Raw genomic sequence first — 13,825 nt, 5'->3', positions numbered from 1 at the left:
TGCGGCGGCTACCTGCTCCCCCCCACCTCACCCCCAGCAAGTTCCAGAGGAATGCCTTCAGCTTCATAAGCTAAGCCTTTGTAGCAGCAGATGGCTGTGGCCCACGCTGGTTTGGTTAACTTGGTACAGCTTGCTAGCAAGCAGAAAGTTGTAGATTTGCTCTCTCATTTGATAGAAGTTATTCATGGATGCAAAATTGTCAGGAATGCCCACACAGACTTCACCTACCTTTGTAATTTACACTCTCGGCACAAACCCAATCTGGAATATGTACATGACTAATTATAAACTAAAAGCCTTTACGTTACCAAAGAGCCTCTTCCTGTAGGCTAGGTTAGATCAACTGAATGCACGCCAGGACGTGTGTATTTGGGAATTTTACAGTAGAGTTTAGAAAATAGATTCATTCAGCAAATCTTTATTGAATGCCAGGTATGCTATCATTCTGCATAGTCTGGTTAAATGCTTAAGTGTTTTGATATTAAACAACAAAGAAGCCATATAAAAGATTCAGTCATTTAACACACTTGAGCACCTACTCTGTGCCAGATTGGACCCTGGAGATGTAAAGTCTGAACAAGAAGGCACAAACCACAAATGATACCCTTGGTAAGAGTTTGTGTTGTGGCGCCTGCAAGGTGCAGTGGGTTAACTGACCCACTCTTTGGGCTCAGGTCATGATCTCAGGGTTTTGAAATGGACGTGCTGAGCCCGGAGTCAGCTTGAGATTCTCTCTCCCTCTCCCTCTGCCCCTCCTGCCTGTGCTCGCTCTCTCTCTCTAAAATAAATAAAATCTTTAAAAAAGAAAAAGTTTGTGTTTCATCCTGTAGACAAAAGAGAGCCATTTATGATTTTTAAGGAAAAGAATATCTTGATAAGATTTTAGAAAAATAATTCTGAAGCATGGTGGATAATCAGGTGAAGTGAGTAAACTAGTTAGGAAGCTGTTAAAATAGCCCAGATAGGAGATGGAGTGTCCAAACTAATTTAGTGGCTGTGAGAATAGTGAAGCAGAGATGGATTTGAAACTAGCTAGATGGGGCCCCTGGGTGGCTCAGTCAGTTAAGCATCTGCCTTCGGCTCAGGTAATGATCTCAGGGTCCTGGGATTGAGCCCCACATCCAGTTCCCTGCACAGCAGGGAGTCTGCCTCTTTCTCTCCCTCTGCCCCTACCCCCCGCTGTGCACTCTCTCTCTCTCTCAGATAAAATCTTTAAAAAGAAAGAAAGAAAGGAAAAAGAAAGAAACTAGCTAGATAAAATAAACAAGACTTGGTTACTAAGGATAAGGAAAAATAAGTGAGGGATGGCTGAGTTTTCTAGTTGGGGTGATTGGACAGTAATATCAGTAACTATAGGAAGAGTAGCTAATTGTGAGGATGAAAGAGGACTAAAAAGGTGCATTTTAATAGCTGTATAGTTAGGAATGCATTTGACTGCAAGTAAAAAAAAAATCCTATTGCAATGACTTAAGTATGGGTCTATTTGGTCCCATAAGTCTGTAAGTAGTCAGTCACCCTGGTTTCAACAGCAGAGCCACAATTTCTGCGATTCTTTTGACATTTCTCATGGTTGTAGGATGGCCACAGCAGTTTTAGCCTTCATACCTTTATTGAAGGCAGGAAGATGGGGAAAGGAGGGGCCTCAGCCATCTATGCTTTTTTTTATTTTTTCAAAAAGTAGAAGCCTTCTCAAGACAGTACCTCATACCCCCAACTCAGCAGACTTCCATATGCATCTCAATTTCTAGAACTATAATTTGGCCAAATGCAGCTGTGAAAACAAGTTTTTCCAAGCTCTAATACAAAGTTATAAGGCAGAAAAGCATTGGGAATGGATGCTGGGTCAGACAAATACCAGTCTGTTAGTTCATTAATACTTAAAGCATAAGTTTTAACATTTAAAACACTGAGGGCTGGGGCCCCTGGCTGGCTAAGTTGGTAGAGCATGTGACCCTTGATCTCAGGGTCATGAGTTCAAGCCCCATGTTGGGCATGGAGCCTACTTAATAAATAAATAAAATTATTTTTTAAAAAAACAAACACTGAGAGCTAGCAGGCTGGATTGAGGCTTCTAGAGTTTCAAAGACATCCATTCTTTTTGTTGTTTTAACTAGAAAAAGAACAGGTTGAACATTTTATCCTTAAATATTTCTACTTGTTTGCCATTTTTCCCTAAAGGTTTCCATCCCCTTTAAAAGTCTCAGAGGGGATTTGAGCAAGAAGGGGCAGGGGCACCTGGGTGGCTCAGTTGGTTAAGAGTCTAACTCTTGATTTCCGCTCAGGTCATGATCTCAGGGTCTTGAGAAGAGCCCCACAGCAGGCCTCCACCACCACTCTCTCACACTCTAAAATAAATAAATAAATCTTAAAGGGGGGGGCTTGCTACAGTCAGAGGAGGCTGACTCTTTGTTTAGCTTTCTGTCTATAGTTGCTATCATAGAACAGCTGTAATGTGCTTGACATTATTAGCAACAACACCACCTTCACTTTTTCTTACAGATCCTGCCCCTCAGCTTTGAAGCTGAGCAATCACAACTAGTTAACACTGTCTAGTTTAGGGAGACCATAAATCAATATTTTCTAGCAATTACATTAATTTTTCTGGAATGTACAGCAGCTCCCACATGATCTATATCCAAAACTAGGCATATGACATTATTTCAAGCTCTCCTTTTTAGTTAACAAGGCATTTTCTTTTAATTAAATGCCAAAAGCCACGAAACAGTATCTTCCTAAGACTGCATTTGAAACATTGTCATGATTCTAGAAAAGAAAACAAATAATTTTTGGAAAAAGTAAAGATGCAACTACAAATTTTCTAAATGTCTTTTCTGTGCTTAACCATTTCTGAATGTTATAATCATTTAATATGGTAAAATAATCTAAAACATTATTGTTAATTTTAACATTGTAACCTATTGTAAAATCTTGGATTTGGGGGAGGAAGTTCCCAGGGCCATCTCTGAAGGGGACAGTGCATTCTAGAGCTAATATGCAATATATCCTCTCCATCTTGCTTCCCTGTAATAATACAGAGAAAATCTAGGGGCACCTGGGTGGCTCAGTCGTTAAGCGTCTGCCTTTAGCTCAGGTCATGATCCCAGGGTGCTGGGATCGAGCCCCACATCAGGCTCCCTACTCTGCAGGAAGCCTACTTCTCACTCTCCCACTCCCCCTGCTTGTGTTCCCTCTCTCGCTGTCTCTCTCTCTCTAATAAAATCTTTAAAAAAAAAAAAATAATAATAATAATACAGAGAAAATCTAGTTAAAATGGACATCATTATTATGGGGTAGCACAAGGGAGCTCTCTGTGGTAACAGAACAGTTCTATATCTTGATTGTGGTATAATCACAAATCGATATATATGATAACATTTAATAGGACTATATATAACACCTATTTAAAACTAAGTGCACACAAAGGTGATAAAATCTAAGTAAGGTCTGTAGTCTAGTTAATTTCATTGTGCCAATGTCAATCTCCTTCTTTTGATAATGTACATAGTTATATAAAATGTTACCAGTGGGGGAAGCTAGGTGATTAGCACACAAGGAACTCTCTGTATTATTTCTACAACTTCTTCTGAGTCTATAATTATTTCAAGATAAAAAGTTTTTAAAAGTGGATACCATTCATTCAACAAAGATTTATTTTAGTGGCCTGGGGTATAGAGATAAAAGACTCAGAGGAAGAGGAATGTTGGGCGAAAAGACCGAAGCAAACCAACAGTGGGATAAATTCTGTGAAAGCAATATGCTTTCAATATGTGAAAGCAATGTGTATTATGAGAGTCCATCAGAAGAACAAGCAGGTCAAAAAAGGCTTCTCAGAAAAAGTGGAGCAGGGCAGATAGAAAAAGAAAGGATCAAGCAGAGGAACACAGCATGGGTCAAGGCATAGAGGCTTAAATGAGCTCTGATAAGTTTCACTATTATATATTTTCATTACACATAGCACTTTTTATCTCATAGCCCTTATGATGATTGTAACTAACTTTTTTTTTTAAGATTTTATTCATTCATTTGACAGAGAGAGAGAGAGAGAGTGTGTGTGTGTGTGTGTGTGAGCACAAGCAGGGAGAACGGCATGCAGAGGGAGAGGGAGAAGCAGACTCCCCGCTGAGTAAGGAGCCAGACTCGGGTGCTCTATCCCAGGACCCTGGGATCATGACCTGAGCCAAAGGCAGATGCTTAACCAACCGAGCCACCCAGGTGCCCCGTAACTAAATGTTTTTATAATGTGAGCTCCAGGAAGGCAGAAAGTACTTTTATATCTTGTTTTCTCTCCAGTGCCTTACACAGTTCTTGTCTAGGCATGTATAACTATTTGTTAAATGAATGAGGTCATTGGCCATGACTGAAACATGGAGTAAATGTGGGGGAATAACAGGATATTAGAGAGAAAAGCAAGAGATAGATACAGACAATCTAGGGTCTTATATGTTACATTTGGACTCTATCCTAAAGGTAATGGAAAACTATCAGCAGAGGATGATTTCTTTTGTGTTACAGAAAGATAATATAAAGATAATATGAAGTATAGACAATGCAAAATGTAGCAATGTTCCAAAAAGTCAAAATGCAACCTGAGTAGTTTATTACCAGAGGAAGGCAAGCAAGGCTGTGAATAATTGCAAGCCCCACTCCAGGGATTATATGTCTACCAGCCTCTGAGTATCCAAGGACTTTGTTTTGCACCAATAAGAATAAAAATAACAACAGCTAACACTTGCTGGGTGAGTACTTTTTACATATTAACTCATTTAGTCCTTACAACAACTCTGAGTTTGCTATTGTCTCCACTTTACAGTTGAAGTGACCGAGGCACAGAGAGGTTAATTAACTCACTCTAGATCATACTACTAATAAATTAGCAGAGTTAGGATTAAAATCGAGGCTGTCTGGGGCGCCTGGATGGCTCAGTAGGTTAAGCATCTGAATTCAGCTCAGGTCATGATCTCAGGGTCCTGGGATGGAGCCCCGTGTGGAGCCCCATATAGGGCTCCCTGCTCAGGAGGGAGTCTGCTTCTCCCTCGCCCTCTGCCCCCCCCCCTTGTGCTTTCTCTCTCTCTGTCTCAAATAAATAAAATATTTTTTAAAATTTAAAAAAAAATCTAGGCTGTCTGTCTCCAGAGTCTATGATCTTTACCCTGTTTTTTGGCCTTCTTTCCTCCTAGCCAATTGCATCCTTGTATCACTTCAATTATTAGGAACTACCACATTATCTCAGCAACGTGGTTTAAGCAGTATGAACAGGAAGGAAGAAGAGGTGATCTTTCTTTTTCCCTTCTCTTCGGTTATCAGATGAAAATATTTCCCACAATGCTCATCAAAGTTCCTCTCACATCTTCTTGGCAGGAAAATGAGATTGCTGTAATTGGTTTCCAATCATTGGTTGGGTTAGAAGGGGAAAAGTCCCACTTTCTCTGAACACATTGCTTTTCTTTATCTGGACAAAATCAGAGTTCACTTAGCTAGGAAAAATTGTTTGAGCCCACTGGTAAGACCACCACCAATGCCTGCCACAAATACAATCAACCCATGAGACCAAAGTAGTCAATGAGAGTGTCCTTCAGGAAGAGCACTGGACTGGATTCTATCTTTAATCTGCCATTTAGTAGCTATGTCATCTTGGCAAGTTATTTAACCTCTCTGAACCTATTTCTTCACATAAAACTTGCGCATACTATACCTTAATATTGTACAAGGTTTCAAGACAACATAAATAAAGTGCCTAGCACACTATGATTTAATAAGTAACAGTTGTTAAAATTATGTTATTTTCCACATGTTAAATATAAAATTACCACATGATCCGCCAATTGCACTCCCAGGTACATACCCACAAGAACTGAAAGCAGGGACTCAAGCAAATATTTGTACACCCATGTACAGAAAAGCATTATTCACAATAGCCAAAAGGTAGAAACAAATGTCCATCGATGGATGAATAAACAAAATGTCATAGTTACACTGGAATACTATTCATACATATAACATTGGAATATTATTGCAATGGAATAGAATATTATTCAGCCTTAAAAAAAAAAAAAAAGGAAACTCTGACACATGCTACAATATGGAAGAACCTAGAAGACATCATGCTCAGTGAAATAAGCTAGACACAAAAGGGCAAACATTATATAATCCCACTTACATGAGGTATATAGAGCAAATTCCAGAAACAGAAAAGTAGAATGATGGTTGTCAGGGGCTGGTGGGAGGAAAGAGTGAGGTTCTTATTTAATGGATAGAGAGTTTCCATTTGGGATGATAAAAAGTTCTGGATATGGATAGGGGTGGTGGTTGCACCACACTGTGAATGTACTTAATGCCACAGGATTGTATACTTAAAAAGGTAAAAATAACAAATTTCATGTTATGCATTTTTACTCCAAAAAAAGTTAAAAAGAAAACACTGAAAAGAGGCCTGGCTTTGTCACTTACTAGATCCGTGATCTGAGGCAAATTTCCTAACTTACTCAAGCCTCAGTTTCTTCATATACAGAATGGGAAAAATAATATTATCTATTTCCTGGGTCTATTGTGTGGTTAAAACAAGATAACTTGGGGCGCTTGGGTGGCTCAGTCGTTGGGCATCTGCCTTCGGCTCAGGTCGTGATCCCAGGGTCCTGGGATCGAGCCCCACATCGGGCTCCCTGTTCAGTGGAAAGCCTGCTTCTCCCTCTCCCACTCCCCCTGCTTGTGTTCCCTCTCTCGCTGTGTCTCTCTCTGTCAAATAAATAAATAAAATCTAAAAAAAAACCAAAACAACAACAACAAAAAAACAAACCAAGATAACTTGATAAAGTACTACTATGTCTTGTTTGATTCTTCCTAGCTTAAAAGGGAAATATTCTAATCCTAAAACTCATGGGAGTCCTTAGTACTTTATTTAGCAAAATTGTTACTATCACTGTGGTAGAGACAAAATGTACATTTTTAATTTGGCTGGATCATATGGTAGGAGTATGTTTAATTTTATAAGAAACTGCCACAGTGTCCTCCAAAGCAGCTGTACCATTTTGCGTTCCCACCAGTAATGAACAAGAGTTCCTGTTGTTCCACATTCTCTCCAGCCTTTGGTGTTGTCAGTGTTCAGGCTTTTGACCATTCCAATAGGTGTATAGTGGTATCTCATTGTCGTAATTTGTAATTCCCTAATGACAAAACGATGTAAAGCTTATTTTCACATTTATTTTCCATCTGTATATCTTCTTTGGTGGGGTACTTGTGAAACACTGTAGGCTATTTTTTAACTGGGAGGTTTGTTTTCTTGGTGTTAAGAGTTCTTGGTATATTTGATAACAGTCCTTAATCAGATAAAACTTTTGCAAATATTTTCCCCAGTCTGGTTGTCTTTTCATTCACTTGATAGTGTCTTTCACAGAGTTTTTAATTTTAATGAAGTCCAGCTTATTAAATCCTTCTTACATGGGTTGTGTCACTGGTGTTATATCTAAAAAGTCATCACCATACCTTTTTGTGCTATCTTCTAGGAGTTTTATAGTTTTTGCATTTTACATTTAAGTCTATGGTCTATTTTAAGTTAATGTTTGTGAAGGCTGTAATGTGTCTAGATTCATTTTTTTGCATGTAGATATCAAGTTGTTCCAGGATCATTTGTTGAAAAGACTATCTTTGCTCCATTGTATTGTCTTTGCTCTTTTGTCAAAGATTAGTTAACTATATTTATCTGGGTATATTTGCGGGTTCTCTATTCTGTTCCATTGATCTTTTCATCTATTTGTTTGCCAACACCACGTGTCCTGACTACTGTAGCTTTATAAATAAATCTTGGAGTAAGGTAATGTCAGTTCTTTAACTTTGTTGTCTTCCTTCAATATTGGGCTGACTATTCTGGGTCTTTTTCCCTTTCCATATGAACTTAAGGATCAGTTTGTAGATACTCATGAAATAACTTGTTGGGATTTTGACTGGATCTATAGATCAAGTTTGAGAGAACTGACATCTTGACAATATTAAGTCCAATCCATAAACATAGAACATTTTTCCATTAATTTAGTTCTTTGATATCTTTCATTACAGTTTTGTAGTTTTGTACATATTTTGTCAGATTTATACATTTAAGTATTTCATTTTGGGGAACTGCCCATATATATGGTAATGTGTTTTTAATTTCAAAGTGAACTTTTTCATTGCTGGCAAATGTGAAAGTGACTGGCTCTTGTATAACAACCTTGTATTCCGCAAGCTTGCTATAATCACTTATTAGTTTCAGGAGTTTCCATATCCATTCTTTCATATTTTCTACATGGAAGATCATGTCATCTACAAAGACAGTTGTGTTTCTTCCTTCCAATTTAGTATATTTTAAATTTCCTTTTCTTATTTTATTGCTTAGCTAGGACTTCCAGCATGACATTGAGAAGTGGTGGTGAGGGACACCTGGGTGGCTAAGTGGGTGACTCTTGATTTTGTCTCAGGTCATGGTCTCAGGGTCTTCAGATCAAGCCCCATGTCAGGCTCAGTGGGGCGTCTGCTTGAGATTCGCTCTTTGCCCCTCCCCACCCTGTGTGCATGCACACACTCTCTCTCTCTCAAATAAATAATAAATCTTAAAAAAACAAGTAAAGAAAAGTGGTGGTGAGAGGGGATATCCTTGCCTTAAAACAGGTATTAGTAGGAAAGCTTCAAGTTTCTCACCATTATGTATAATGTTCCATGTAAGCTTGAACAGACTGTGGATCCTGCTGTTGTTGAATAAAGTAGTCTATAGTTACCCATTTTATTCAGGTGATTGATGGTGTTGTTGAGTTTACCTGTGTCCTTACTGATTTTCTGTCTGCTGGATTTGTCCATTTCTGATAGAGGTGTATTGAAGTCTCCAATTATAATAGTGGATTCATATATTTCTCCTTGCAGTTCTATTAGTTTTTGCCTCACACAGTTTGATATTTTGCTGTTACACACATACACATTAAGGATGGTTTGTCTTTTATCATCATGTAATGCCCCTCTGTATCCCTCATCATTTTTCTTGCTCCGAAGTCTGCTCTCTCTGAAATAAATATGGCTATTCCCACTTGCTTTTGATTGGCGTTAGCATGGTACATCTTTTCTCCATCCATTTACTCTTAATCCCTATGTGTCTTTATATTTAGAGTTAGTTTCTTGTAGACAACACATAGTTGAGTCTTATTTTTTTGGTCCACTATACCAAACTTGCATCTTTTAATTGAGATCACTGACAAAGTGATTACTGATATAGTTGAATACCTACTATATACATTACTGTTTTCTACTTTTTTTTTTTTTTAAAGATTTTATTTATTTATTTGTCAGAGAGAGAGACAGAAAAAGAGCACAAGCAGGGTGAGTGGCAGGCAGAGGGAGAAGCAGGCTCCTCGCTGAGCAAGGAGCCCAATGTGGGACTTGATCCCAGGACTCTGGGATCATGACCTGAGCTGAAGGCAGACGATTAACCAACTGAGCCACCCAGGCATCCACTGTTTTCTACTTCTTGCCCTTGTTCTTTGTTCCAATTTTTGTCTTCCACTCTTTTCTGCTGGTTTTCAGGTCATGATTCCCAGGGTCTTCGGATCGAGCCTTGCATTGGGCTCCCTGCTCAGCAGGGAGACTGCTTCTCTCTCTCTCCCTCTGCCTCTCCCCTAGCTTACACATACACACTCTCTCTCTCTCTCACTCTCGCTCAAATAAATATTTTTTTAAAAAAGAAAATGATATGCCTAGGGGCACCTGGGTCGCTCAGATGGTTGAGCATTTGACTCTTGGTTTCGGCTCAGGTCATGATCTCAGGGTCATGAGATTGAGCCCCTCAGGCTCCTTGCTCAGTGGGGAATCTGCTTGAGATTCTCTCCCTCTACCCTCCCCCCCTCACGTGCTATCTCTCTCTCTAAAATAAATAAATAAATCTTAAAAAAAAAAAACTGTTAGAAAATGATATGCCTAGGTGTAGTATTCTTGTTGGTTGGTTGGTTGGTTGGTATTGGCATTTATCATGCTTGATGTTCTCTGAGCTTCCTGGATCTGTGGTTTGGTGTCTGGCATTAATTTGGGGAAAACTCTCAGTCATTATTGCTTCAAATATTGGTTTTGTTCTTTTTGCTTTCTTCCTCTGGTATTCCCATTACATGTAGTTTTCCCACAGTTTTTGAATATTTTGTTGTTTTTCATTCTTTCTTCTCTTTGCTTTTCACTTTTTGAAATCTCTTTTGTTATATCCTTAAGCTCAGAGATCCATTCCTCAGCCATGTCCAGTCTATTGAGTTCATCAAAGGCAATCTTCATTTTGTTAATGTTTTTTTTATCTCTAGCATTTCTCTTTCTTTCTTAGAATTTCCAACTCTCTGTTGACATTACCTACCTGTTCTTGTATGCTGTCTACTTCATCTATTAGAGTCCTTAGAATATTAATCATAGTTGTTTTAAATTCTTGGTTTGGTAATTCCAACATCTCCGCCGTATCTGATTCAGATTGGATGCTCGTTCTGTCTCTTCAAACTGTTTTCTGCCTTTTAGCGTGTCTTATAATTTTTTCTTGATAGTTGGGCAAAATGTACTGGTAAAATACATCATGGATACCGGGTAAAAAAAACCACTGTAAGTAGGCCATTAGCATGTAGCGTAAAATGTGGGGGCAGGGCAAGAATTCTATAGTCCCATGATTAGGTCTAAGTCTTTTAGTGAGCCTGCAACACTAGTGAACTTCACACATCCTTCTTTGTCTTACGCGCCCTGCCCCCCTTCCCCACCTTTGGGTGGAATAGGACAACTAGAACATGCTGGAGCTGAGAATTTTCCTTCCCAGAGGTACTTTAAGCTCTGATAAAACCCCAGAACGTTAGGCACTGGTTAGTTTCTCCTGAGGGCAGACATTGCCAAAACAAACAAGCAAACAAACAAAAACCTCAAAATGATCAGGTATATTTAAAAAATGGTTCCTTTTCCCCTGCCAAAAGCACCTAGTGATTATTCTCTAATAAACACCCTGAGAAGCTGGTAGAGCTCCAGAAGGTAAAACTAACAAAAGGGTGGGGGGCCCTGCCAATGACTGGGTCTCCCTGGAGTTCTTAGTTCTCAGATGTGTCAATCCTTAGCCTCCAGCAATTTATCGATTACAATTCAGGTTTCCCTACTTGGCACTGGTTCCCACAGAGGTTGCTACTTGGGTTTCTGCTCCAGTAAATTTTAATTCTCTGTATTAGCCTGTCTCAGATTCAACCATTTCTCCAGGCTCTGATTCCTTTCGGTGGAGAATGGTATTTTTTTTTTTAAAGATTTTATTTATTTTTGACAGAGAGAGAGAGAGCACAAGCAGGGGAAGCAGTAGGCAGAGGGAGAGGGAGAAGCAGGCTCCCTGCTCAGCAGGGAGCCCGATGTGGGGCTCGATCCCAGGACCCTGGGATCATGACCTGAGCCGAAGGCAGACGCTTAACCATCTGAGCCACCCAGGTGCTCCAAGAATGGTATTTTTTTTTTTAAGATTTTATTTATTTGAGAGAGAGACAGGAGCCTGAGTCGGTGCTGAATCCCAGGACCCTGGGGTTATGACCTGAGCTGAAGGCAGTTGCTTAACCAACTGAGTAACCTAGGCACACTGAGAATGGTATTTAGAAACCAAGGTCTGAGGGCTAGGTGTGCTCTGTATTCCTGAGGTATTGTAGCTTTAGGCCCTCTCAGCAAACACAACCAGGAAACATATGTAAGTATATTCACACACACACATACACGCACATATACATATATACATACATACAGGTATACATTTATTTACATATATATCTATATCCATCTACATATATATGGAAACCATGAGTTCACACTAATATCTCTAATTCCAATCTAACACCACTGGGTTCATTTCCCCTTTCCATATTTGCAACTCTCTCCTCTAGTGAAAAATCTGTTTCACAGTGGGAGATTTCTTTCTTTCTTCCTTTTTTTTTTTTTAGAATTTTTATTTATTTATTTGACAGAGAGAGAGAGCACAAGCAGGGGGAGTAGCAGGCAGAGAGAGAGGGAGAAGCAGGCTCTTCCCTGAGCAAGGAGCCCGATGAGGGATCCCAGGACCCTGGGATCATGACCTGAGCCGAAGGCAGCCGCCCAACCGACTGAGCCACCCAGGCATCCCCATAATGGGAGATTTCAAGCACATGTCACTCAATTAAGTAGACCAAAAATTAATAAGGGTCTAGAGAATTTGAACAGAACAAAAATTTGACCTAAAGGACATTTATAAATAAAGAACATCTAATAATTAGCAAATAAACTTGTGAAATGCAACTCAAGTATTTAAAAGGAAATTTATAGCTTTAAACATATATATGGATATGGAAAATTAATTAGTTAAATGTCCAACTCAAGAAGCTAGAAAAGCAAACAGAGAAAACTCAAAAATATTTAAAGATAGGAATAAAAGAATAGTAATTTATTACATAGGAAATACAAGAGAATTTTAACAAAAGACTCATTCTTTGAAAGACTAATTAAATAGATATACTTTTGAGCACACTGATCAAGAAAAATATAGAAGAGAAACAATATTAAGAATCAAAACATGGGGTGCCTGGCTGGCTCAGTTGGTGGAACGCACAACTACTGATCTTGGGGTCATGAGTTTGAGCCCCATGTTGGGTGTAGAAATTACTTAAGGGGGGCACCTGGGTGGCTCAGTTGGTTAAGTGACTGCCTTCGCCTCAGGTCATGATCCTGGAGTCCCAGGATCAAGTCCCTGGAGTCCAGGATCAAGTCCCGCACAGGGCTCCCTGCTCAGCAGGGAGTATGCTTCTCCCTCTGACCCTCCTCCCTCTCATGCTCTCTATCATTCTCTCTCTCTCTCTCAATAAATAAATAAAAATCTTAAAAAAAAATAAATTACTTAAGGAAATTTAAAAAAAAGTTATAAAAAAAAAGAATCAAAATGATGGGGCGCCTGGCAGCTCAGTTGATAGAGCTTGCCACTCTTGGTCTTGGGGTCATGAGTTTGAGTCCCACACTGTGAGTAGAGGTTACATAAGGAATAAAAAAAGAATCAAGATTAGGACATACTTACAGATATCAGAAGCATTTTTTAAAAAGATTTTATTCATTTATTTGAGAGAGAGCACACTGGAGAGAGAATGCACCAGCATGAGCGGGGGGGAGGCGCAGAGGGAGAGGGAGAAGCGGACTCTTCGCTGAGCAGGGACCGTGATGTGGGGCTCAATCCCAGGATCCCAAGATCATGACATGAGTCGAACGCAGACGGTTAGCCAACTGAGCCACCCAGGCACCCCTCACAAGCATTTTTACACAACAAAAATTATGGAAAACTTTATACTTATGACTTGGGAAACTCAGACAAAAAGGACAATTTCCTTGAAAAATTCAAGTTATCAAAACTAAATCAAGAAATAGAAAAAAAACAGACTTATGAACAGTAGATAAAGTGTGTCAGTAGCAAGTCTACCTACAAAACAAAATACGCAACATACTCTTTCAGAGAAGTTCCACCTAACTTTCAAGAAATAGGTAAATAATATTTCTCTTACACAAACTGCTCTAGAGAATAAAAAAGATAACAAATTATCTAACTTATTTTGTAAGGCTGGGATATCTTGAAACCAATAAAAGACAATATAAGAATTGAAAAGTATAAAACAATTCATTTACAATCTTAGATTACAAAATTCTAAATAAAATACCAAATAGAATCCTACAATGTATATTGAAATATCAAAACTAAGTTGAATATATCCCAGTAATACAAAAATTGTTTAATGAAAGAAAAATCTTTTAAGGAATCTACCTTACTAGCAAGGTGAAGGAGAAAAAATATATTTCAACAGATTCAGAAAAACCG

Source organism: Leptonychotes weddellii, chromosome 12 (genome assembly GCF_054177405.1).
Source record: "Leptonychotes weddellii isolate Sample4059 chromosome 12, ASM5417740v2, whole genome shotgun sequence".
Taxonomy (NCBI): Eukaryota; Metazoa; Chordata; class Mammalia; order Carnivora; family Phocidae; genus Leptonychotes; species Leptonychotes weddellii.
This window is presented reverse-complemented; position numbering follows the sequence as displayed.